This window comes from Mauremys reevesii, linkage group 3 (genome assembly GCF_016161935.1).
Source record: "Mauremys reevesii isolate NIE-2019 linkage group 3, ASM1616193v1, whole genome shotgun sequence".
Taxonomy (NCBI): domain Eukaryota; kingdom Metazoa; phylum Chordata; order Testudines; family Geoemydidae; genus Mauremys; species Mauremys reevesii.
The window spans coordinates 197,167,614-197,193,151 of NC_052625.1; the positions used below are offsets into that span (position 1 = coordinate 197,167,614).

General features: G+C 50.2%; 1 long non-coding RNA gene across 1 annotated transcript in view; it reads right to left on the reverse strand.

Moving 5' to 3' along the window:
• LOC120400103 overlaps positions 1-22,940 on the reverse strand; it is a 43,309-nt gene extending 20,369 nt beyond the window's left edge. The window contains exon 1 of the long non-coding RNA XR_005595535.1: positions 22,098-22,940. This is a non-coding gene — a long non-coding RNA (uncharacterized LOC120400103). The remainder of the gene's footprint in view (positions 1-22,097) is intronic.
• Between the last annotated feature and the right edge of the window lie 2,598 nt (positions 22,941-25,538).

The window sequence follows — 25,538 nt, forward strand, 5'->3', positions numbered from 1 at the left end:
GTTACACACAAGGACAGGCACCGTGATCCAGTACCTAGGATGCTGGGTACACAGGAAACCTGGATTCTGGGATTTGCTCTGCTGCTGCTTTGTCACAGGACATGGGTCAAATCACTTCATCTGTTTCCTGTCACCTCCTTTGGGTGTCATATCTATTTAGCTAGGAAACTCGTGGGGCAGGGCCTGACTCAGAACAGCACCCAACACAACAGGGCCCTGAGTTGAGGCCTCTAGTCGCTACTCCAATACAAAAGCTACCACAGGCCTGCTCCTGATCTCAGTGTCATGGGTTCAAATCACTCCTCTCTCCAGAGTCACACTTGTGTAAAACTGGCATGGAAGAGGAGAAAGAGGCTCAGATATTGAATGCTTCCCTGAGCAGTTTTTGGCAGGAAGAGGGGGCCTCTCCTGAGGGACTATACAGTTCATGCAGCTGGTCTTTTCTGTTACACAGTTTCACATTCCCGCCAATGCCACGCACCGATGGGGGATGGAAGGGAGGGAAACACTCCAAATTAAGACATCTTGCCGAGGGGGTCTTGTCAGGTCCCTGACGAGCCCCGCACACATGGCACGGGGCCTCGGCGTGGGTGGGGAAAATGCGGCTTTGGTGCTGTTTAAGAGATGCCACGAGGCCCATTGCCGGAGAGCCCCGGCAGCTGTCAGCAGGCTGGTCGTCTCAGGTACAGCTGGACGGGGCAGCGTCCCTGAAAAGTGATGCCTGACTGACAACTGACAGGTGATTTCCTTTCAATTGACAAAGGAGGAGTCTTTCCTTCCCCCTGTCAAAGGGGGAGGGGGGCAAGAGCGAGAGCAGATGTACAAAGGAAAAGCTGCTAAACTTCTTGCTGCTGCTAGAAACGGGCCCAAGCCCTGAACTTGGAGAGAGTTTGGGTTCAGATCTGGATCCACAACCCAGCTTTGTTACTTGGGCCCAGGCCAAAACTGGCAAAGCTGAAACTACCCCAGACTACGGGGAAGGGGTGTGGGGAGAGTGTCTGTGGGGGGGGGAGGGGGCGCAACGTGGATTCAGAGCCAGAACTCGGCCCATTGCTGTTGAACCTGCTCGGCTAGCCTGAAATTCACCGGAGCGCAGAGAGCCCACACCAGACTTAAGGCATCACGTAAGCCCTGTAGTAAGGGCCAACCCTGGGATTTCTGCCAGGGCCATTAGGGGAAGCAGGATTAGGCCCCAAGAGGGGCAGGAGATGTTACTGCCCGGAGGTCACAGACTTGTCATAAGGACTCTGGGGAACGCAGTACTCAGCTCTCCGAACGCAAAGCACAAGGTAAGTGCTAAGCACTGTTCTTCTGGACTGACTCTCCCGATGCTCCTGTGAGGTAGGGAGCTACTACTACCCCCATTTCACAGATGTGGAATCAGGGACTTGCCCAAGGTCACATGGAAGATCTGTGCCAGAGCAGGGAACTAAGCCCAGGTCCCCTAAATTCTAGGCTGGGGCCCCAACCACTGGGCCAGCCTTCCACTCCCTGTCAATGCCCAGCGGTGGCTGGTAACTTTGCTCATCTAACCGGTGTTAATTATGTTGCAGGTGAGGCACCGTGAAGCGGACTCAGCTGCAAGCAGCTGGAGCTGCACGTGCTCGCATGGATACAGGGGCTGCACCCTGCTCTGGCTGGTCAAACGGAACCAAGTCCGTCTTCCTTGGAGGTTTGGTCCCCTTCAACCAGCTACAGCAGTGCTGAAATCGTCCGGCCGTTGGAAGACGCCTCCCCCACCCATCAACTCACCCCCACGGGACTTTCCTCCTAAATGTGCATTTGACTCGTTAGCATGTTCCACATACAGCGCACATGGGAGGATGGAGCTGATCCTTATGGGCAATGTCTTGATTATACCTTCTGGGCAAGGTCCTCAGGTGTATCTGAGCTACACTCAGAGCACCCGGCCAAGGGGGTGGGGGCTACAGGGGGCTTTCTGCCCCCTTTCCAGTCTCCTGATCCTGGGGGAAATCTGGGGGCTACTTCAGCCCTGAGCACAAGTGAAAGCAGCCTTAAGGCTGCTCTAACTTGCTGTGGCCCAGGCTCACTGAACTCCAGCCAAGTCCCTCCCTCCAGCATGTCAGCAAAATGCCCCCTACACACAAGAGCAACTGGTGTAGCGCTAGCAAGCTCCTACACGTGGGTGATTCCCAGCAATACTGGATTTCCAGTTCGGCACAGTAAGCACATGCCTTGGGGCACTGGCATCCTAGGGGCACCGAAAAGTGGGTTAAAAGTTAATATAGTCGGAACCTCCGAGTTACAGACACCTCGGGGAAAGGAGGTTGTGCGTAACTCTGAAGAGGAGGTTACAGACTTTAGCCACATGTCGGGTTGGGGCTGCAGCCACAGGGTTGGGGGGAGGTGTCAGGGCTCTGGGCACTGGTCAGGACTTCTGAAATCTGGGGCACCAGGGCTTCAGGCAAGGGGCTCAGGGCTTCTGCCCCACAGGAGCACTGGGGTTCAGTGCTTTATACCTGGGGATCAGGGCTTCAGTCCCATGACTTCACTCCCAGTTTCAGCCTCGCAGGGGGCCCCAGGCTCCCCGTGTCTCTGCTCCTGGCTTCAGCGGGGCTCAGGGCACACCAGGGATTGGGCTCCCAAGAGGTTGTTCAGACCCAAAGGCTCCACCACATACTTTCAGTCTGCGTGACTTGTTAGAGAATAAAAAAAAAATAAGTATAAAAACAAAAGAGGTGGAGTCTCCATGAGAGCAGAGCGTCTCTGCTCTCACTTACAAGCTGTACTTAAACAAACTGACAGCCACTTCCAAGAGCGGCCGATGCCTAGAAACGTAAGCATGTGTGGCACACGCAAAACAGTTACATAACCACATACACTGCAATACACACAGAAACACACACAAAGTTCTCCCTTCACACACACACACTGCACAAGTGATGGATTCAGAGGGGGGAGGAAAATAGCCTGGGAGCTTATTTATTTCCCAAGCATCAACAGGAGACGCTGGTTCTCTGAAAAGCAGTACCTGAATATGAATTTCAGCACCTAACCTTTGACACACAACTTGGAAAATGTTGGCCAGGGTTCAAAGGTTCAAATCTGTCATTGAATAAAATAAGGCATGAGATATGTAAGTCCTTTGTTTGCTTAATAAAAAAGCAGCATGTTCATAACTATTTTCTCTCTGTCTATTTTTTAAACACAGATTATACTGCACATGTAACACTTTTCCAGCACACTTAGACAGATTGCTGAGGCCTTGTAATGGGTGCACTCTTGGTTAGATTTATTCACAGCTGTTTTTGCAGCAGGGCACAGTATTAGTAACCCAGAACAGATTATACCAAGGAGATATGAATATCTTTTGTTCTGAACTCTGAATTTTCTCAAGACAGGGTCCACTCCAGCAAAAGTCAGGAGAGCCGCACAACACTGCTCTCAAAATCCATCGGAAAAAAGAGCCATGAACGGCACACACAATGGTGCTTTGGGGGTGAGGGGATTTTTTTTTTTAAATCAGCACAAGTAGAGCGTGGATGCATTACTCATGAGCAGCAAAACCACAAATGATATCTAGCCCTTTTCATCAGTAGCTTCAAAGTTGATCAGTACCATTATCTCCATTTTACAGATGGAGGCATGGAGAGGCAAACTGACTTTCCCAGTGTCACCCTGCAAATGAGTAGTAGAGATGGGACTAGAACCCAATCATTCTAGATCCCAGTCTGACACACTAGCCACTAGGCCACACTGCCTCTCTCATGTTAAGCCTCTTCCCCCACCACCCAACATTCATGCATTCTGTGTATGTACACTACATATTTTACAGGAGATACTTCCCACAGGTGAAAAGCACTCACCCTATGCCAGCAGAAGACCTAGACCCCCACATAAATGCCACTAGTTACTTAGGTTTCAGAGTAGCGGCCGTGTTAACCTGTATCCGCAAAAAGAACAGGAGTCCTTGTGGCACCTTAGAGACTAACAAATTTATTAGAGCATAAGCTAGTTACTTGGGTGGCCTAGCAGGACATGAGGCTGGTGCTGGCTTTCTGCACAGGGGAGAGCCACATCTGAAATGTTATAGGGAGTTTATGGATTCATAGATTCCAAAGCCAGAAGGGATCACTGATCACCTCGTCTGCCTTCTAGTATGGCACGGGCCAGAGAACTTCTCCAAAGTAATTCCTAGAGCAGATCTTTTAGAAAAAAACATCCAGTCTTAATTTAAAAATTGCCAGTGATGGAGAATCCACCACAAGGCTTGTTACACTCACCATTATAAAATTACGCCTTATTTCCAGACTGAATTTGCATAGCTTCAACTTCCAGCTATTGTTATCCTGATCTTGTTTAGTCTAAACTCTTTGGGGTAGGGACTGTGTACATTGTTAGCACTTAAACCATAAGTGCATCTGACGAAGTGGGTATTCACCCACAAAAGCTCATGCTCCCAAACGTCTGTTAGTCTATAAAGTGCCACAAGACTCTTTGCTGCTTTTACAAACCATAAGTAGATCTCTACTTCAGGCTGTGTCCAACCTCATCAGGTGTGGTATGTAACCCCAGAACAACAGGAGAATTTGAAGCCAAGACCTCTAGCTGTGCACCAGACCTTGAGGTAAGGGAGTAAAGACATTTGCATAGAGCCTACACCTATAGCCACAAAAGGAAGAATGAACATACAATACACACCGAAGAGGGGGTTACAGGAGAACCTACTGAGAGGTTCTGAACACTTCCCGTTCCCATCAGGGATGCTCAGCTGGCTGAGCAACAGATTTTTTTCAGCTCACTACGAATTCCAAAAAATAAAATAAAATAAAGCTGCTGTGAGTCAAACTGAACACATTTTAGGAGACTCAAAAATATTTAAAAAAATTGCTCCGGGTCACATGAAAGTTTTCATTTTACCCAAAACGTAGATGTTTTGATTTCACACATTTAAAAAAGAATTGAAGGAAATTTTGAAACAAAAAGTCATTTCCAACCGAAAAATGGAAACCTTTTAATGAAAACCTTTCAGAACAAAACCTTTCAGTTTGGGGGGGTTGGTCGGATTTTTTATTTAAATAATTTGGCAAGACTGACATACATTTGCAAAATGTTTTCATGCCGCCAAATCGGCATTTTTTCTCTTCAGAAAATAAGTTTGGGACAAAAAAAATTCACGTAGCTCTACTCCAGAGAGGCACTGGATGCTCCCCGCTCCCCTGGGGGGGTACTCAGCACCTGGCAGGTGCTCAGCGTCTGGCAGGACTGGACCCCTGGTTTTGACTTATTGGCAGAACAGCTCAGCAAAACTGTCAGCTTTGGCTAAGGGGAAAAGAGTCATAGGCACGGCTAATGGACCTTGTTAGAGACTGCACACACAGACATACCAGCGGGAGAGGAGGTGCTTCTGCCTGGCCAGGGACGCAACTGCTTGTTCAGGCATGAATATGGATTGGCATGCGTGTGTATGGAGACGTGCACCTGAGTGCCCATGCCTTTCCAGGTCTGTGGGTATGTGTGCACACACAAGTGTGATTGTGCATACAGGAACATGTGTGTGTCACTGGGTGCACCTGTTTGCACACATACCTGTTTGTTAGACCTTTGACAAGGCCATCTAAAGCCCCAAGGAAACACATCAGAAAACAAGCCGGCCCAACATTTAAGACCAATAAGACGGATGTTTCCCATGAACACAAAAGGTTGAGTTGTCGTTAAAATGATCAGTTCTGGATCTAAAGTCCTGTGTAGCAGGAGATGCCACATTTCATAAGCCAGACCCTGGAAGGTTTCCCAAGACTCTTTGAGCCCTTATCATTCTGCCACCTTTCCTCAAGATGAGCAGAAGGGATTTCCAGCTCACACACTAGGTCTTTGTGGCTCTTCTGGAAGATTAAAACCCTCGCATCCTGCACTCAGATAACTTCTGGTTCAAAAGCGTCCGCCATGAGCCAGTGCTCCTTACCATACCTGCCTGTGGTGACGGGGCGGGGGGGCGGCCCTGGAGCATATGCCACTGACTTCATGGCAGGGAGTCGCCAAACCACCTGTTACTCAGGGCTATTGCCGGCAGTTTGTTGGCACAGAAGGGGCTTTGTATTGGACCTTCTATCTTGCTGGCTGGGGGATTGCTAGGCTGTGTGATCCTGGTCTCATCAGGGAAAGGGGAGGGTTACAAAAAAAAATTTATGGCTAGGGAAGTTAGTGGAAGATGGAGAAACTTACCATCCCCTCACCCCAGAAAATGTAGCAAGCCCCAGCAAACAGAGACTAATAATCACTGATGTTAACGGTGCATAATAGCATGTAAAACAGCGTAGGGCCACAGCTGGTGAAACCAACATGCAGTTGACATTACAATCTTGCCAACCCTATGGGCAAATCACACATAGGATATACACAGCTCAGGCTCCTGAGCTGAATTCATATGGCAGAAAGGGTCTATTTTAAAAACGTCCTTATACCTGAAATAAATAGTGATCTTAACTGGTTAATGAGCCTAATGGACCCGACATGCACTCTAGAGCCCTACACCAGAGAGGTTTATAGGTCAGGGGGATCTGTAGTTAGAATCAGAACCCAGATCTGGTTCTAATCCAGATTGAGGGTGACCGTATTTCCCTATGCTGAATACAGGACACCAGGTAAAATTACTCATATTCAAGTGAGTTCAACGGCAATCAATCATACAAACATTCAAATTAACATCAAGTTGACCGAGCCTGTTTAAAAAAAAAAAGAAACCTGCGTAGTTGGATTCTTTTTAAGTTACCTTCTTATCCTTAAGGCCTTAGGGTTCACACACACATGCAATGCAGGGTCACATGCTCCCCTTCCCCAGATTTCTGCCAGGGTTCATATCAGAATGTGACCAGCAGCAGCAGCCTTTCAGCACTGTGCAGGAGGGAAGGGATGGGAGCTGCTTCCAGCCACAGGGGAGGTGGAGGGGAAGAAGGGATGACCTGGCTGGCCTGTGTCCTCAGAGAGCTCCTCTTCCCCTCCTGTGTGGCTGGAAGCATCTTGTCCCTTCCTGCCCACACAACGTCAAACAGCAGCTAACACCTCCAGGCTGCTGCTGGCCACTGACACAACCCAGCTTCAGTGAACCCAGCCAGAGAGGTGGCTCAGCAGAGGGAGCCTAGGGGACGGAGCTTCTCCATGCTCCCTGGGGGCAGGACTGAGGGCAGGCGAGGGGGGGGGCGCTGCTGTGGAGCCTGCAGGTTTGGGGCATGAACAGGTTGGAAATTGCTTCCCCCCTCCCGAGCTTAGCTGAGGGACAGAGAGGCGTCGCCATGCGAGTGCTGTGAAAGGCTTTGGCTCTCCCTGGCCAGCACCCCAGGGCAAAGGGTCTTGGGATTTCCCAGGGCACCAGCCCAGCCAGAAGCAGTGGCGGGAAGGAAGAAGCCTGCCGGCCAGGCTGTGGGTGAGCTCAGTGCTCCGACTAGGGGCTGGTTCCCCACACTGCGCTGGGAGTAGGATGCACCCTGCCAAGGGGAATACGGAGGAGCAGTGGGGCTGGGGGTGAAGGACAAAGCAGGGAGAGAACAGCAAGAGGGTCAATGGGTGGGCAGCAGAGGCGACACATAATTGGCTGCCGCCTGGTGCCGACCTGCACTCACCAGCCACCGCAGCTCGCAGCCAGTGCCCCCCAGAAACAGGATGGGTGGTGGGACCCTGCTGACCGAGAGCTGGCATGCAGCAGGGGCTGTGCTGATGGACCAGCAGGGGGAGTAGCCGGCCCCACACACTGCATATTTGCCCAACCACCAATCTTGCACACCCACACCCACCATCGGCCACCTCCACCCCCCCACCACCCCTCCGCTGGTGGGCGGGCAACTGGTGAGCAGGGATCTGGCCAGCAGCCGGACCTTCCAGTACTGATTGGGGGGAGGAGGGGAGACAGAAGATACGGGACAATTTGCCCATTTTTAAGAAGAAAAAAAAAACAGGACACCTGCGGGAGGGCTTAAATTCAGGACTGTCTCTTTACAAATGGGATGTCTGGTCACCCTACTGGTCCAGATCCATGCTTTCTGGCTTGTATCCATCAATAGCTGGAATAGTCACCTGTTAACTACTAATCAGTACTCAATCAGCACTTTGTATCCTGGATCAGAGATTCTGCTTTCTGGACTTAGCCAGGAGTTAAATCGCTCTGGTTTTACTCCATTTTAACTACGAGCACCATGTGATTGACTATGTCTGCACAATGTAGAGCTGTACATTCAGGCCCTGCAGAAACCCAAATAAGGCCGAAAGTCACAGCTAGAACTGGTCGAAAGTTACAAAACATTACAATAAAAATGGCAAAAAAAAAAAACAACCCAAACCCACTAAGACGGAATAACAAAGGCCCCAACATCACATTTACAACTCAGCTCTTAGAAAATGTGGCAGCGTAACAGGAATTCTCCCAAGGGCTTGTCTACATAGGGAAATTTACCAGTGCTGCTGTTCTAACCTATCAGGACATGCCCTTGTGTGGGCTGCTCTTCTACCAGTTAACCAGCAGAGGGCACCAGGAACACATCTGATGCACAGCACTTTTCTCACACGTGTATCTGCCCACCTCAGCTAGTTGAGTTTTGCCAGGGGTTGTAACCTGCTCACACCTTTGTCGTCTGTACTGCTGGTTACTGAAATACACCCTGAATAATCATGTGAACATAAGAACAATGGTCATACTGGGTCAGACCAAAGGTCCATCTAGCCCAGTATCCTGTCTACTGACAGTGCCCAGTGCCCCAGAGGGTATGAACAGATCAGGTAATCAACACGTGATCCATCCCGTCAGTCATTGCCAGCTTCTGGCAAACAGAAGCTAGGGACACCATCCCTGCCCAGGCTGGCTAAAAGCCATTGATGGACCTATCCTCCATGTGGAGAGTTCAGCTAGTGCAGGGGGACACTGTGCACTCACTTCGCAGGACTCCGGCTGACATTATGCCTGGGCTCCAAGATCTGCACAGGGCTCTAATTCATGTCCAGGTGCAAGGCAACCCTGGTTCATTTGGAGCCTGGCTACTAAGAGTGCAGGGATCTCATCTGGTCTGTAGGTACTGGGAAGTGGCCTCTGTGTCCAATACCACCACATCCAAGATCACTGACCAAACGATTACTTGACTACAAGAGCATCTTCAGCTAGAGTTCCTTCAACTCTGGCATTTGCTTCCCTCATTGGTCCAACAGAGCCCGAGTATGATGATCCTCATGGCTGAGCATTTTCCCAGGCTTTCAGGAACAGGGAGGGCCCAGAGGGTGCCCATGGGCTTTTAGAGTGGGCTTAATATTGATTGTTCTGATGGGCTGATTGATGAAGGGAAGTCTTATGCTGCATTGGTTCCCTTGTTGCAATATTAGTTATTCCACAGAGTTTAAGGCCAGGAGGGAGTTTAAGCTTCTGGCTGTCAGATGCTGGGACTGGAAAACAGGGGACATGTTACCCAGGGCTCCCTCAACCCAAAGCTCTTGGTAACTTTTACTCTGTGCAAAGTGGTGTCAGGAAATAAATCAGGGGAAACACGGCCGTCCGACCGATGGATGGCTGCACAAACAGGACAACACAAAAGTGCTTTCACTTAAAGCTAAACTTTACTTAGTCTCAAGCACTCACACACCTCCACAACAGGTTAGTAACACACCCCCAACCCTCGATAATTACCGACGCTGAGTGTGGCTCTCGAGTGACACAGTGACAGCCCGTCTGCTGGTGGGGAACACAAGATGCATCCAGAGGGAGAGTCCAGTCCCAAAGAGTCCCACCGCCTCAAACTTTCCCCCCTTGTTTTATACATTAGTAACACAATGACATGTTCCTTAAAGAAAACTTGTTAAGCAAGCAGTTTCAATGGTCAAGCAAGAGGTTTTCTTCTGATTATTGATTAACCAGAAGTTTTTTTTCTCCCAGAGTTTGCAGCCTTAGGACTGTGTTTAACAGGGTCTCGAGGGCACATCCTGCTCTTCTAAAATGCAGGTATCAGCAACTTCAACACAATTCCTATCAGGAAGGATGCAGGGTCAAGCTGCCCTTTCTGTGGCACCAAAACCCCTCCCCTCCTTCCTTGGGGAAGCCAAGCCTGCGGCACAGCTATTTTACAGCCTGCTGATTTGGCTGCTGTTAGCAATGCGCAATAGTGACTTCTGGCACTTTACTGGTTTTCCAAACTCTCCCTGTACACAGGGCCGGCTCAAGGTTTTTTGCCGCCCCAAGAAAAAAAAAAATTTTGGCTGCCCCCTACTCCAGCCCTGGGCTCTCCCACCCCCACCAGTGCCCTCCCCCACCCCCTGCCACCCCAAACGTGACCTCCTCCTCGTTCACCACAGCAACCCCCGTTTACACTTGCAGTGGCGATCAAACTGTTTCTCCTATTTTTATTTCATTTTAGTATAAATCTCCCTCCCTCCCCGTGCCCCACAACCCCATCTTTAGTGCTCCAAATGCACATGGAAGGCATAGTGACTAACCCTCAAACCTTGTACCCGGAAAGGGGTGGGGATCTAGTAAAGAGAGTTCAGGCAGAGGGGCGGGTGTGGGGGTGCTTGGGGGCTCTACACTGGCAGAGAAGCGGGTGTAATGTACTGACGGAGGAGGAGGAGAGGGGGTATCAGGAGGGTGAAGAAGAAGCGGTGCAGGGGAAGGGGGAGGTGTGGGAGGAGAGAGATGGGGGAGGGCACAAGGGGAGAGGTGCAGGTGAAGGGAGAGTACAAGGGGAAGGGTTGCGGCAAAGGAGCGATGGGGGGAGGTACAAGTGGAGGGGCTGCAAGCGGGATGGGGGGTGCAAGGGCTGAGAGGGGCAGACGCTGCCAGCTGCTTCCTCAGCCCCATGCAGGCAGAGCCGAGAGAACAGACGCTGACCCCCCAGGTGCCCGAGCCACGGGGGTCCCCTGGCAGGGCAGTATCCCCCGCTGCCCCGCTCGGAGCTGGGCTGTGCCTCTCCCCACCCAGGGGGGGCAGCGCGGGGCTGAGGCGGAGGATGTGTGCAGCGGGCTGGGTCCGGGGGCAGGAGGGGGTGACGGCAGCTCGGGCTGCCCAGCCACTCGCCCTGTCAGCGCCCGAGCCGGGACTGGCGCCCACTGCCCGGCAGCGCCCTGCACAGCCCACTCCTGCGGGGAAACACCCTGGGGAGACTCAGAGTAGCAGCGACAGCGGGACCCTTCCCCTCCCCCTGCATCCCAGGCCCTGCTTCCCTCCCTCCCCGGCTCCTCACACGCAGGCTGGATTGTAGCTCAGGCTGCCCTGCCGCTGGAGAGCCGGAGCATCATCCCCCGGTGCTGAGCCCCTCTCGCCGCCGGCCGCAGCCCAGGCCCAGCTCCGGGGCAGCCTGAACTTGACTGAAGCCAGAACTGCAGTGTCAGTTCCAGCTCCGCCTGAACGCCTCAACTGACGGGGAACGTTCCCGGCTTTCTGTGCCTCACAAAAAAAAAAAGGGGGGGGGGGGAGGCAATGGAGTACCACCCCTTGGAAAGTGCTGCCCCAAGCACATGCTTGGAGCGCTGGTGCCTAGAGCCGGCCCTGCCTGTACAGATGGGCCACTTGATGATTGCCCTGTTCTGTTCATTCCCTCTGAATCACTTGGCACTGGGCTAGATGGACCATTGGTCTGAGCCAGTATGGCCGTGCTCATGTTCTTCTGGACAGTAGATCTAGTCAGACCTGCTAGATACTACAGTCAGAGTATTTCACCCATTTTCCCCTGTATTGAGCCCAATAAATTGCATTTGACTAAAGCATCTCCCAGGAAGACATCCAGTCTTGAAGAGCAGACCTCAAGAGATGGATAATCCACCACCTCCATCAGTAATTTGCTCCACTGGTGAACCACCCTCACACCCTTGCCAGTGTGTGTAGTTCAGCTGTCATAAATATAGAGGGAAGAGTAGCATAAAATCCCTCCGTGGCAGCTGTACTGAATCCCCTTACCTGTAATGGGTTAAGCAGCTCAAATAACGTAGTTGGCACCTGACCAGAAAGTCCAATGAGGAAAGACGATACTTTCAAATGGGAGGGGGGTTGTTTGTTGTTCTCTTCTGTTGTTCCCTCTCCAGACGGAGAGAGAAGTGAAGCAGATACAACAGCTCCTGAAAATATACCTGGAATAATCCATCTACAAATCACAGAAGTTGTAAGTAGGGCAAGGAAATGCATTAAAAAAATAACCTATGTGACAGAAGTAGTTTTATTCCTGTTTTTGTAACTGTGAAGTGGAGTCCAAAGGGGAATCCCCGGTGTTTTAAATCTTTTTAGTACCCTGTAAAGTTAGAATCACACCTGCAAAATCAGGATGGAAGGTTTTTCTTTATAAATAAAGTTCTTCTTTTAAGAAACTGATTGGTTTCAATGTCCTGAAGACAAGGGGTCTGGTCTATGCTCACATTGTGAAGGCAATTGGTTGTTATATTATTCTCAAGCCTCCCCCGGAAAGGAGGTGAAGGGGCTTGGGGGGATAGGGATTTCAAGTGACCCTTCCCTGACTGTGTGTGTAAATCACTTGGTGGCAGCAATATCGTCCAAGGACAAGGGAAGGAATTTGTGCCTTGGCGAAGTTTTAACCTAAACTGGTAGAATATAAGCTTAGGGGGTCTTTCATGTGGGTCCCCACAGCTGTACCCCAGAGTTCGGGGGGGGGAACCCTGACGTCAGCATACACGTATTTAAAAAAAACTCAACTAGATACATTGAATTAAGTTGTTTAGTATGGCAAAGCAAATCAGTAAATGGCCTTCAAGTGCTCCGACTGGTGGGGAATGAGCAGGTGGCAGCAGCACCCGTCCCCATGAATAGGGGGCCACAAAACAAGCTACCGCCATTGCCACAAATCTAAGTAGCCCGGTGGCTGTCAATCTCAGCAGCAATGCTAAGGACTGAATAGCCTCAGTGCCTGATGCTGCCCCATTGAAGCCCTAAGGGTATGTCTACGCTGCGATAAAAATCCCACAGCACTGGGTGGGACCAGGTCAGCTGATTGGGGTTCATGGAGGTCGAGCTGCAGGGCTAAAAATTGGAGTGTAGATGTTCAGCTTCTGGCTGGAGCCTGGGCTCTGAGATCCTCCCCCTTCTGGGACCTCAGAGCCGAGCCCCCATCCTGAGCCCCCAAAAATGTAAACATCATTCTGGGCTGTATTCGCAGGAGTATTGTAAGCAAGACCTGAGAAGTCATTCTTCTGCTCTGCTGATTAGGCTTCAACTGAAGTATTGTGTCCCGTTCTGGGTGCCACATTTCAGGAAAGATGTGGACAAATTGGAGAAAGTTCAGAAAAAAGCAACAGAAATGATTCAAGATCTAGAGAACATGACCTATGAGGGAAGATTGAAAAAAATTGGGTTTGTTTAGTCTGGAGAAGAGACGACTGAGAGGGGACATAACAGTTTTCAAGTCCATAAAAGGTTGTTACAAGGAGGAGGGAGAAAAATTGTTTTTCTTAACCTCTGAGGACAGGACAAGAAGCAATGGGCCTAAATTGCAGCACAGGCAGGTTAGGTTGGACATTAGGAAAAACTTCCTAACTGTCAGGGTGGTTAAGCACTGGCATAAATTGCCTAGGGAGGTTGTGGAATCTCCATCATTGGGGATTTTTAAGAGCAGGTTGGACAAACACCTGTCAGGGATGGTTTATACTTAGGCCTGCCAGGAGTGCAGGGGACTGGACCACCTCTCGAGGTCCCTTCCAGTTCTAGGGCCCTATCTACACTGCGATTTTTAGCCCTGCAGGCTGAGCCTGAGCGAGCTGACCCAGGCCACCTGCGGCATGGCCGTGACTCTTATCAGTGTAGACATACCTTAAGAGACTCAACTGCCTCCTCAACAACAGGGGCCAAGTTCCCTGCTGGTGTAAACAGGTTCAGCTCCATTGAAATCAGAAGTGAAACCATTTCCACAAGCTGAGAATATGGCCCTAGAAATGATCTATCCGGGTGGGGTCCGGTTCATCGGTTAGGCGGAGCAGGGGAAGCTCATCTGTGCTGTTATTTATTTGCACTGCAGTAGTGCCTGGGGGCCCAGTCCTGGACCAGGACCTCACTAGGCTAAGTGGTATGCAAACAGAACAAAAGCCCCTGCCTTAGAGAATTTCCAATCCCAGGATATTGTACCTTTCCTCTGTCTAGACAATTTCACCCTCCCGGGCTGAGAATCTAGCTTTTTTCCCCCCAGTCAGCACTGAATTCACTTAAACAAAAATTAAACAAAGTACATCTCCTTCCAGTGAAGTGGAGACAGCTCACCAAATTGAGATTTTGTCCCATCTTCCTCAATAAAATTCAGTGCATGAGCTCAGCACACAAATAGCCCCACTGAAGGCAAAATGCAGCCCCATGCAAGCACCGGTGGCCCGCAGAGTTCATGTAGCCTCAGTAAAGATGATCAGAAATAATTCTCAAAGAGTTTCCAGGTTCTTTCGACTTGACAGGATTCAAAACTGATCAATTTTGTTTACTGAACATATTTTATTGAAACAGTTAGAGAAATGGTTAACATTTTTAGTTTAGCAAAAACCCAGTTCTGGGTAAATAAAAAAGGACAATAAAAATACATCGTGAACATTTGTGAAATCATGCAAAACAGTCAACAGGTGACATTTTTTATTCACAAAAAAGGCCATTCCCCCCCCTCATTTGGAAAAACTTTTAATCTGGAAAATTTCAGACCACTCAAAGTATGAGGGTTTCATAAGGTTGATGTAGTCCAGAGTTTCAACATCTTCTTGGTCCCTGGGGTATCAAGACCTGGCACCCCATCATTGTTATCTAGGAAAGCTACATTTATTTCCACCAATAATGACTTAGATAGGAAGGGAAAAATCCCTGTGTCCCCTAATTTAATAAATTCTCCTTTTCAGATCTCAAATGCCTTTCTTTACAATTGCGTTCTCGTCAATCAATCTGAAAATCTGAATGATTTTCCCTTAATTAAGGCCCTGGTCCTACCCTCTGACTGTTCCCAATTTCCAGTGAGGTCATTCATTTTAGTCCCCAAGTTGCCTGCACTGCGCACAAGCTGGGTAATTCCTCACTTACACCAGACATGCAGAACAGCTGCACTGTTAGTGAGGGTTGTTTGCAATGAAGGAAAGGAATCCCACAACACTGAGTGTCCTACGTGAATCCACAGGCCTTTGACAGACCATGTCACCCATACCAGGCTTTGGCAGCCAGGGAGATACAGCCCCAATTCTGCCACAGCCCCCTTGATTTCACTGAGGTTTTGCAGAAATCTGCCCTCATACGATACATCTACATTGCAGTCAAAGGCATGATTGCAGCACCCGTAGACATAGCTGGTTTTGGTCTCGCTGGCTTGAGTAACAGTAGCAGTGATGGCAGCACGCACGAGCTAGCTGTTCAAGTATAGGGTTCTGGGTGGGCTTGCACAGCCAATGCTGCCGTGGCTTCACTGCTCTTGGTACCTGTCCTAGCTAGATCAAAGATAGCTCCTGTACCTCTCCACATGCTATTCCATTCTATGCATCCGAAGAAGTGGGCTGTAGCTCATGAAAGCTCATGCTGAAATAAATTTGTTAGTCTCTAAAGTGCCACAAGTACTCCTGTTCTTTTTGCGGATACAGACTAACACAGCTGCTACTCTGAAATACTCCTACAAGTGACTCTGGGGGGGTAACAGCTCTCAATCTTAAAACCCCCATGGGCATGATGGAGACAGAATGATTAACTTTGTACAGCAGTTTCCCAGTTGATCACTGTTTAGAAATGTGATTTCCTGCAGAGGTTTCATTTTGCCTCACTAAGCTTTGAGAAGGTAAGCCCCACTCCAGGCTAGCGACTTCTGGTTCAGTCCTTCAGACGCAGGATTCAGAGGTGGATGAGGAGGCATTTGTGTACGCTACATGCTAGTCCTGGGATGCCTGTCTATCAAGCTGTCTGTCACTTAGTCATCGGCACTTGCACACCACAGAGGGCTTGAGATATCTGGCATCTTATGTGTTACATTTTCAGCCATTACCACTACCAATGCTAAGTCGTACACCATGAACCAGCAAAATCTCCTTTAGGGCTCAGTGGTGGCCTACTTAACACATGGCAAGGGGAGTACAGGGACATGAAACAAAGTTTTATTCTCCTCTGTTGGCCACCTGTATTGCTAGCCTGTGCACTGGGGAGAGAGAACAGCTGCTGCCAGGCAGATATGTCACATCCCACAGGTGGGAGATGCAGGGAATGGGTGGGGCCTTCACTCCACCATCCCCCTAATATGCCAGCCAATGCAGATGCACCATCATGCCAGGGTAAGTCATCTGCACCAGAAAAAGAACCAGCACATCTTGTTTTCCTAATGGAGCAAGGGGGAAGCTCAGCTGGGATCAAATTGCAGTTGTCAGCATCATACTTCAGTCCCCGCTCACAGTCTAGCCCTTGAAAATGAGCCGCATTTAGAAAGATGCCATTCGTGATAACTACAACCTAACCCACCCTTGGAGCAATAACACATTAGCTACTATCACAGGCAAAACCGCTTATCCGGTGGAACGTGTTGAATTATCTGGTGCAGATAAATTATCTGGCGAACTTTGCCAAGTTTTCTGTTTGCAAACGGTTCACAGACTGACCCCAATTTGTTATGAATAAGTATTTGCCAGATAGTTTGATTGGTCAGCTAAAAGATTGTTCATAAACTGTTCGTTTTGACATGGCGCATGGTTGTGTCCTTTAAGTCACATGGTATCGCTTCTGCTCCTCGACTACATGACTGGAGAATGAGTAATAAATATCAAAGGGTGTGTGCCAAAGAGTGCTCTGCAAAAATAAGTTCATACACAAATGTCCTTGCTCACATACAGACAGGTTTTCATCTCAACAGCAGCCATTCTCCAAACATCAATGTGGGGGGGAGGGGGAATTGTTCATGTCAATTTTTGCAAAAAATGTTCCTCTGAGTTTAATAGGAAATTGCATTCATCACAGAATTTTAGAGGATGACTTAAAAAAATAAACTCCAGAAAGTCTTCTTTTATCAAGTTCTATTGGCTTTTTAAGTCATTTCTGTACAACCTATTGACTCATCCCTATTAAATGCCATGTGCTTTTCATCAGCAGAGCACAAAGCACTTTATAAAGGAGGTCAGTAGCATTATCCCCATTTTACAGATGGGGAAACTGAGGCACAGAGCAGCACTGTGACACGCCCAAGGTGGCCGAGTTGGGAATAAAACTCAAGCCTCCTGAGTCCCAGACCACTGGGCCACACTGTTTCCCCTAATCCTATGACAACACCCTAGTGGGGAAAATAACCACCAATTAATACCCCTGCAGCAGTTATGATTGGCCGCCTCCTGCTGATTACAGAGATCACCAGCCACTTAGAAAGTCCCCAGGGGCATCATTTTCCAAGATTTCCATAGGTTTTAAGGCTCAAAGGACCACTGGGATCATCTAGTCTGACTAGCTGCATAACATAGGCCAGAGAATTTCTCCCAGTAAATCCTGCATCAAGCCCGTAACTTGAGGCAGCGCTGTGATGTGGGCAGTGTAGTCACACTTTATCGTCCGGGGGAGAGCTCTCCTGGTGATAAAAAAACCACCCCAAACAAGCGGTGGTAGCTTTATGGCTGGGAGCGTGGCTCCCGGGGATAAAGCACTGTCTATGCTGGTGCTTTTCAACACTAAAACTTTTGTCGCTCGGGGGGGGGAAGAGCTGTTTTTTCACACCCCTGAACAACTAAAGTATTAGCACTGAAAGTGGCAGTGTAGACACAGCCTAAGGCATGTTCTCTAGAAAGACGGCCAATCTCATGATCATAAAGATGAGGGGGGGATGAAGAATCCACCCACCCTGAGGCAATCTGTTTCAATGGTGAATTACCCTCACTGGCAGATGTTTGCACCTTATCTGTAACATGAACAAGGCCCCCCAGCTACATTACATCTGTAACTAGCATAGGCTGGTTTGGTCTAGTGCTCGTTCCTGTGACCATGCTTAGCACTTATGCAGCACTCTTCCGCCACCCAGCCCAACCAGGTCTTGCACAAGCAGGGGAGGATTATTTTATCAGTGGCAGCTGGTGTCCAGAGTAAATGGTGGTGCTGGCAATCTACCACCCTTCCCTCTAAAATTTCAGATAACTTCCCTGCCCTTCACCACACACAGTCATTGATTATCTCCCAGATTAAATCAGTCACCCAACTAAACCATCTGGGGCCTTTTCCCAGCACATGTGTGCATGCATGCATGCATGCATGCGCACACACACACACACACACACACACACACACCCCTTCTCCACGGAACCTCCACCTGATCCACAACCTCCGCCACACACCCCACCCCCAACCTCCGCCACAGCTCCCCTCCACCACACACCCCCTCTACACCCTCCTCCACCACAGACCCCACCCCACCGCTCTCCTCCTCCACCACACACACCCTCTACACCCTCCTCCACCACACCCCCCACCCCCACCGCTCTCCACCACCACACACACCCTCCTCCACCACACACCCCAACCTCCACCACATACCCCACCCCCAACCTCTGCCACAGCTCCCCTCCTCCACACAGACATAACCTGCTCCCTACTGTGCCAAGTAGCTGGCCTGTACCTGCTGCCGCCTTAGAATCACTGGCTGGCTGCTCCTCACTCCCTTTACCTCAGCTTTCTGCAGCTGAGTCCCCTCTGCGCAGAGGCTACACCTGCATCTATGCTCCTTGGAGCAAGTTACTCTGGGTCACAAAGAGGCAGCGTGTAAGCGTGCTCTGCTCCATCCATTCAATGGAGGGTGAAGCTAGATGCCAACAGCCCCTCCCTTCCCCCATGGCACTGACACTGCAGGAACACCCCCACGTCCTTTGGATCCCCATTCTGATACTCTGGGTCATGCTGCCACTCCTGAAATGAGGGCAGGGGGTGCTGTTAAGACTGAGGATATTGCTGGCCTGTCTATTTTGCAGGAGACGTTATTAAGGGGATCTGCTTTGACTGATGTCTCACCATTTCTCTCCCCCCCAGCACTCACAGCCTTTGTAGGACGCAAGTACTAGCCTCTCCCCATAGATCAGATTAAAGTAGGGCAGCGTGCTTCTGCCTCCCACCCACTGCAGATGGCCTTTCTAATCCAACGTCTGTGACGAAGATCGTAATGAGAACAGGAAGACAGACTTGATCATCATTCCATTATCGCAATGGCTGTGCTCTGAACGCTACGCTTGGGATATTCTGAGAGCTAAATGGTATTGTGGTCAACAACACACACAGGTCTGGTGAAATGGTTCCATTTCATGGTGAATTTCCTTTATTTTTTAAAATAACTTTCCTAGCATGGGTGAAAGATATCAGATCAAGTCCTACCGCATATTTGCAACCCTCGTCAAAAGCACTTAAATTAGGTTACAGTTATAATCCTTACCTATTTCGTATGCTCTTCCATGAAGCATCACACGCTAGACACACCCATTTAGGGTGAAAATAAATGGCAGCTGCATCTCTAAGACAAGCTCATGCCTGACCGGAAATGGGTCAGCATTTATCCACATGCAGCCACAGTAAAAGCTACATCAGTGCCCCTGTACCATCACCTGAAATAGGCATCAAAGAGCCCTCCAATTGTTACAGGTGTGCATAGCATGCTGGGTGGAACTGGAGAGAAAAAAAAAATAATCAGGTTTCAGAAGGACCCTAGTTCGGTGTGATGGCAGGGGACCAGAGAGACAGGTACCAGACAAACACAGGCCTCTCAGCATGTAACTCTGGTCTCTATACATGTTCAATAAAGAGGCCTTTCCTACCAGCCATGCCACTTATTGCTAAATAAACCAGTGGGCTAGAGCTGAAAGGCCTCATCTCCCATTCATCCAGAGCAGTGGTCCCCAACCGTTTTTGTCTGGCAGGCGCCAGATGACGAGCCACGGAGGATCGTGGCGGCGGACGAGCATCCGCCGAAATTCCGCCGTCAAGCGGCAACATCAATAGGCTTCGCCGCCGAAATGCCACCAACAAGTAGTGTCATCCAGAGGCGTTACCGCCGAAATACTGCCAAAAATTGGCAGCATTTTGGCAGCGACGCCTCTGGATCACGCAGCTTGTTGGCAGCATTTCGGCGGATGCTCGTCCACCTGTCAGTACACGGGCGCACTTAGACGCTCCGGCGGGCGCTATGGCACCGTGTTGGGGACCCCTGAGCCAGACCAGGCTTTGCACTTTCTGCCCAAGTGTTTAAGACTCTGCCCATCCCCACCCAATTTGCTCTGAGTTCCCAGCTTAGTCAATCAGCGACTCATAGAATCATAGAATTCTATGAGTTCATAGAATCTCAGGGTTGGAAGGGACCTCAGGAGGTCATCTAGTCCCCAACCCCCTGCTCAAAGCAGGACCAACCTCAACTAAATCATCCCAGCCAGGGCTTTGTCAAGCCTGACCTTAAAAACCTCTAAGGAAGGAGATTCCACCACCTCCCTAGGTAACCCATTCCAGTGCTTCACCACCCTACTAGTGAAAAAGTTTTTCCTAATGTCCAACCTAAACCTCCCCCTCTGCAACTTGAGACCATTACTCCTTGTTCTGTCATCTTCTACCACTGAGAACAGTCAAGATCCATCCTCTTTGGAACCCCCTTTCAGGTAGTTGAAAGCAGCTATCAAATCCCCCCTCAGTCTTCTCTTCTGCAGGCTAAACAATCTCAGTTCCCTCAGCCTCACCTCGTAACTCATGTGCTCCAGCCCCCTAATCATTTTTGTTGCCCTCCGCTGGACTCTCTTCAATTTATCCACATCCTCCTTGTAGTGCGGGGCCCAAAACTGGACACAGTACTCCAAATGAGGCCTCACCAGTGCTGAGTAGAGGGGAATGATCACATCCCTCGATCTGCTGGAAATGCCCCTACTTATACAACCCAAAATGCCATTAGCCTTCTTGGCAACAAGGACACACTGTTGACTCATATTCAGCTTTTCGTCCACTGTAATCCAGCCAGCACCGTCTTGGATTCATAGCTACAGAAGGCCAAATGCTTATGGCCATCAATAGCACTAGGCCGATACGCTGGCAACCTGGTAGGGTCGGATTAGACTAGAAGACACTTCTTGTCCCCCATGGCAGCGCACCTGCAACAGGTCTTAACATTTTCACCCAGGACCACAGTGGTTCACAAAGGTCAAAGCAGGTGTTTTGTGGCTGTGGGCTCTGGCACTGTGGCCTGCTTGGGCTTTGCCAGGTGACACAAGAACCCAATTTTTTGTTGCCATGTAAGGATGGCAGGTCACAAGCCGAGCAGTTGCCCTGGTGGCGTGCAGAGACACAGTGGAGGTGCTAGCCAGAGCCGGGCTATGCCATGCCATAACCACTGGTGAACCACTTCTGAAGAGGAAGAGCTAATAAAGAGATGCCAGTACTGGGTCACTGCAGGGACTCTACAGACTAAAAAGAAAACTCTTTAGAACCTGGGATGAAATTCCCTCCCGTGCAAAGGGCCAGCACACAGGCTATGACCACTTCACTCTACCACTGCAATCTCTAATGTATTTTGCCTCACAACAACCCCTCCCCCACTTGAGGCAGGGCAGTGCTATTATCCCCATTGTACAGATGGGGAAAATGAGACACAGAGAGACTTAGTGACTTGTCTAAAGTGTCCCAGGAAGTGAGAAAGGACTTAAACCTCCCAAGCTCTGGGTTAATCCTTTAAGTGGAGAGGAAGGCTGGTCCACTTGTTGACTGCTACTTAAAACCTCAAGACTTCAGGGCCAGATTCTCATTTACACCAAGACCCAGACCCTCAAAGCAATTTCAGTGGGAGTTAAGTGCCTAAAAGCCTTTAAGGAAACTGACCTGTGTCCTCTGTACGTCCCTCTGGCAGCGTAAAGGGGCCTTTTGCTGCCAGGGTGGTGTAAAGGGTCTTTAGTGTAAGTGAGAATCTGGCCCCAAACTTTGCCGGTGCCTAGACATTGAGTTGGACCTCTGCCAAGGGGTGAATTTCACCCTCTCTGGAGCAGTCATAGCCCAGGGATCAGGTCTGAGCTACTTCCAATAAACGTTCAACAGGTTGCTGAGTCCTTCATACATGTGCTCCCTTTTGTGTTCCACACATACAGCAGTATAAAAAGCATGTGTATGTACCCCCACCCACCCACCCACATGAGAGCGAGCTTGATTTACTGGTGTTACTCTGTAACAGGTTTGCTCTACTCACCACCAGACAGTGCCACCTCCTCATGGTTCTGGGGATTAGCTCCATCAGGCTGATGCTCCTTCCAGAGGTTACCTCCTTTCAGTTTCTCCTCTACAGCCTCCCCTCGCACTCCAGCATCTTCTCTGTGACTCAGGCCTCCAGCCAGGTCACTATGGTGGTTTCCTCATCCAGGGAAAGGATAGCAAGGTTCCTGCTCTCCAGCCATCTCAGGCACTCTTCCATTTCACTACCTCACAGGGCCACTCCTGCAATGGTTGGGAGGGGAACCCAGGCCCACCCTCTGCTGCAGGTTCCAGCTCAGGGACCCTTTGCACAGCAGCCAAGGTCTGTTCCCCACACCTTGCTGCCTTTTCCTGAGCTGCTTCCATATTTCCTGGCCTTCCTCACGCCTCTGGGTTTGCCACTCTCTTCACTCCCCCCTCCTCCTACAGCAGAGGTGGGCAAACTACAGCCTGCAGGACCACCCTGCCCAGCCTCTGAGCTCCCAGCTGGGGATGCTAGCCCCCAGCCCCAGATGCTAGCCCCCAACCCCAGATCAACATGCCACCAGTGCTCTGGTCAGCCGCTCCTGCCGGGCAGAGTGGCAGCAAGCTCCTGCTGCTCTGAGCAGCATGGTAATGGAGCCAGGGGCGGGAGGAGAGATAAGGGGCAGGGTGACCCGGGTGGCAGCCAGAGGACAGAGGTTCGGGCAGTCAGGGGACTGGGAACAGAGTGGGGTGGATAGGCATGGGCGTCCCAGGGGGCCTGTCAGGGGTGTGGACAGGAATCAGGGGACAGGGAGAGTTGGATAGGGGGTGGGGTCTCAAGGGGGCAGTTAGGGATGGGGGTATCCCAGGAGGGGGCAGTGAGGGGACAAGGAGCAGGGGAGGTTGGATGGGTCAGAAGTTCTGAGCGGGGCAGGAAGTGGGAGGGGGCAGGGGCCAGACTGTTTGGGGAGGCACAGCCTTCCCTACCCAGCCCTCCATACAGTCTTGCAACCCCAATGTGGCCCTCAGACCAAAAAGTTTGCCCACCCCTGTCCTATAGAGTAAGTTCAGGCAAGTCATCTCTGCAGCCCCCAAACACCTCTCCCAGGGAGTAACTGCAGACTTCTCCATACCACACCTTCTGTTGCCAGCCTCCTGACTTCTGCTTCTCTCTAATTAGCTGCCTCCAGCCTAAAGCTCCTGTTTGCAGCCTAATTAACTGATTGGGCCCACCTGGCCTAAAGCTCTTGCAGGGCCAGTGTGGGGAGCAAACCCCGCTCTAGTTCTATGAATGTAACCCTAATGAAATCAGTGGTGTTACACTGACTTAAAACTGGAGTCAAGTAGTTGTGAATCAGGTGTACAGGCTTCTGTTTTTAGATTTTAATTGACATGAAGGATAAAAGTACTCAGATTTTTTTTTCAATTTTTTTATTGCTCTTTTCTGTTCTATTTTCCAAATTTTCCAGTGCATTCTGTTCCCAAATTCATTGTTGAGATGCAAGGTAATAGGCCTGTTTCTCTGCTGTCACACACCAGACATATAAAATGTAATTCTGTTGACTCCAATGCAGCTACTCCTGATTTACACCAGTGTAAATTAGGGGAGAATCAGGCCCACTCTATCTATAGATGAAAGGAGCTGATTAATTCAGTTGTGCAGCTGGTAGCTTTCCCCGTGATAAACAAGAGTGCAGTCTCTGAACGTGTACATGTAACAAGGAGGAAAGCTCATATTGACATCCTTTGAAAATTGTTTCATTTTACATCAGTGTTAACAGTTATAAAACCCCAGAGACAGAAAAGGGTGGAAGATCCAGTGGCTAGAGTGCTAGCCTGAGGCTTGGGACCCATGGGTTCATTTCCCTGCTACGCCACAGACTTCCTGGGTGACCGAGAGCAAGTCACTTAGCCTCTTTAGGTATGTCTACACTGCAACTGGGAGCAAGCTCGAGCTAATGCACTTGAAAATAGCAGTGTGGGGCTCTCACACCCACATCACTGTTTTTAGTGTGCTGGCTGTTTTTAGTGTGCTTAGCTAACAGTTCCCTATCTCAGAGGGCTGTTGTGAGGATCAATATATTAAGGGTTATGTCAGATGCTATAGTGATAAAGGGGGGGTAGATAAGGTAGAAATCGTACAGTTTGGAAATGAGTCATAATTTGCATAAAACAAATACTGGGACTTCAGAAAAAATAAAGCTGTATAACTGGGAACTATTTATGGGCTAAATTATCAGCCAATTTACACACCCATAAAAGGAAATGCTTTTTCACACAGTATGTAATTAGTCTATAGAACTCAGGGCCGTCCCTAGCCGTTTTGGTGCTCCGCCCAAGCCCCCCTCCTTCCACCTCTGCTGGGTCAGAGCAGGGGCAGGAAGAGGCAGGGCTGGGGCGGAGGCCATGGGGAAGAGGCAGAGTAGGGGCTGGAGCATCACGCAGCACCCACCAGCAGCCTCCCTTATCAACACTTCTCCTTCCCGCCAGCACCTCCTGCCTGCCGACAGGCCCCGCTGCTCAGCGCCTCCCCCTCCCTCCCAGCGCCTACCGCGGATCAGCTGTTTCACGGCGTCAGGAGGTGCTGGGGGGGAGGAGCGAGGGCACAGCGCACTCGGGGGAGGGGGCAGAACTGGGCGGGAAGAGGTGGGAAAGTGACGGGGCGGGGATGGGAAGAAGCAGGGCAGGGCTGGGGCATTGGGGGAGGGGTGGAGTGGGGGAGGGGCCTTGGCGAAGCCAGGGGAGGAGCACCTCCTGGCAGATTAGAAACTCGGCGCCAATGCTGTAAGGTACGGCCTTTCCTATCCATCCACAGAGCACGTCTCGATTACTGCAACATCCTTTCCTCTGGCCTTGACAAATGCCATCTTGTCTGGCTCATGTCCATTCAGAAGGCTGCTGCAAAGATCATTTTCCTTGCTGGTCATTTCGACTCTGTCAACCTCTCTTTGCGTCCTTCCCCTGGCTTTCCCTTCCCCATTGCATCAGCTCTACGCTGCTCGTTTTCACTTCTGTGATCTATCCCCACCCTCCCTGTCATCGCTCATTCACTGCTGAGACGTCGGCTGCCACCTTCAACTGGCCCAGGATGCCAGCCTCCATCACACCCACTTGTGACATGTTCATACTAGCACTTGCATGGTCGCTCCCCCGGTGCCCCTCACACTTGGGAAGTGCTCCCCATAAACACCCACGAAACCACCTCATTATCCACCTTCTCCTCACAACTCTCCTGTGCCCCGATGGCTACAGAAAACAGCTGACAATGGTTAGGCCAGGGGTGTACTAACACCACTACCGGTCATGCTGACCAATATTGTCTCGTGGTTTCCTTGTGCTCCCCTGTCTGTCTGTATCCATCTGCTGTCTCTTGTTCTAGTCTCTACACTGCAAGTTCTCTAGGGCAGTGCCTGTCTTTTTGTTATATGTTGGTACAGCACCTAGCACAATGGGGTTCTGGACCATGACAGGGACT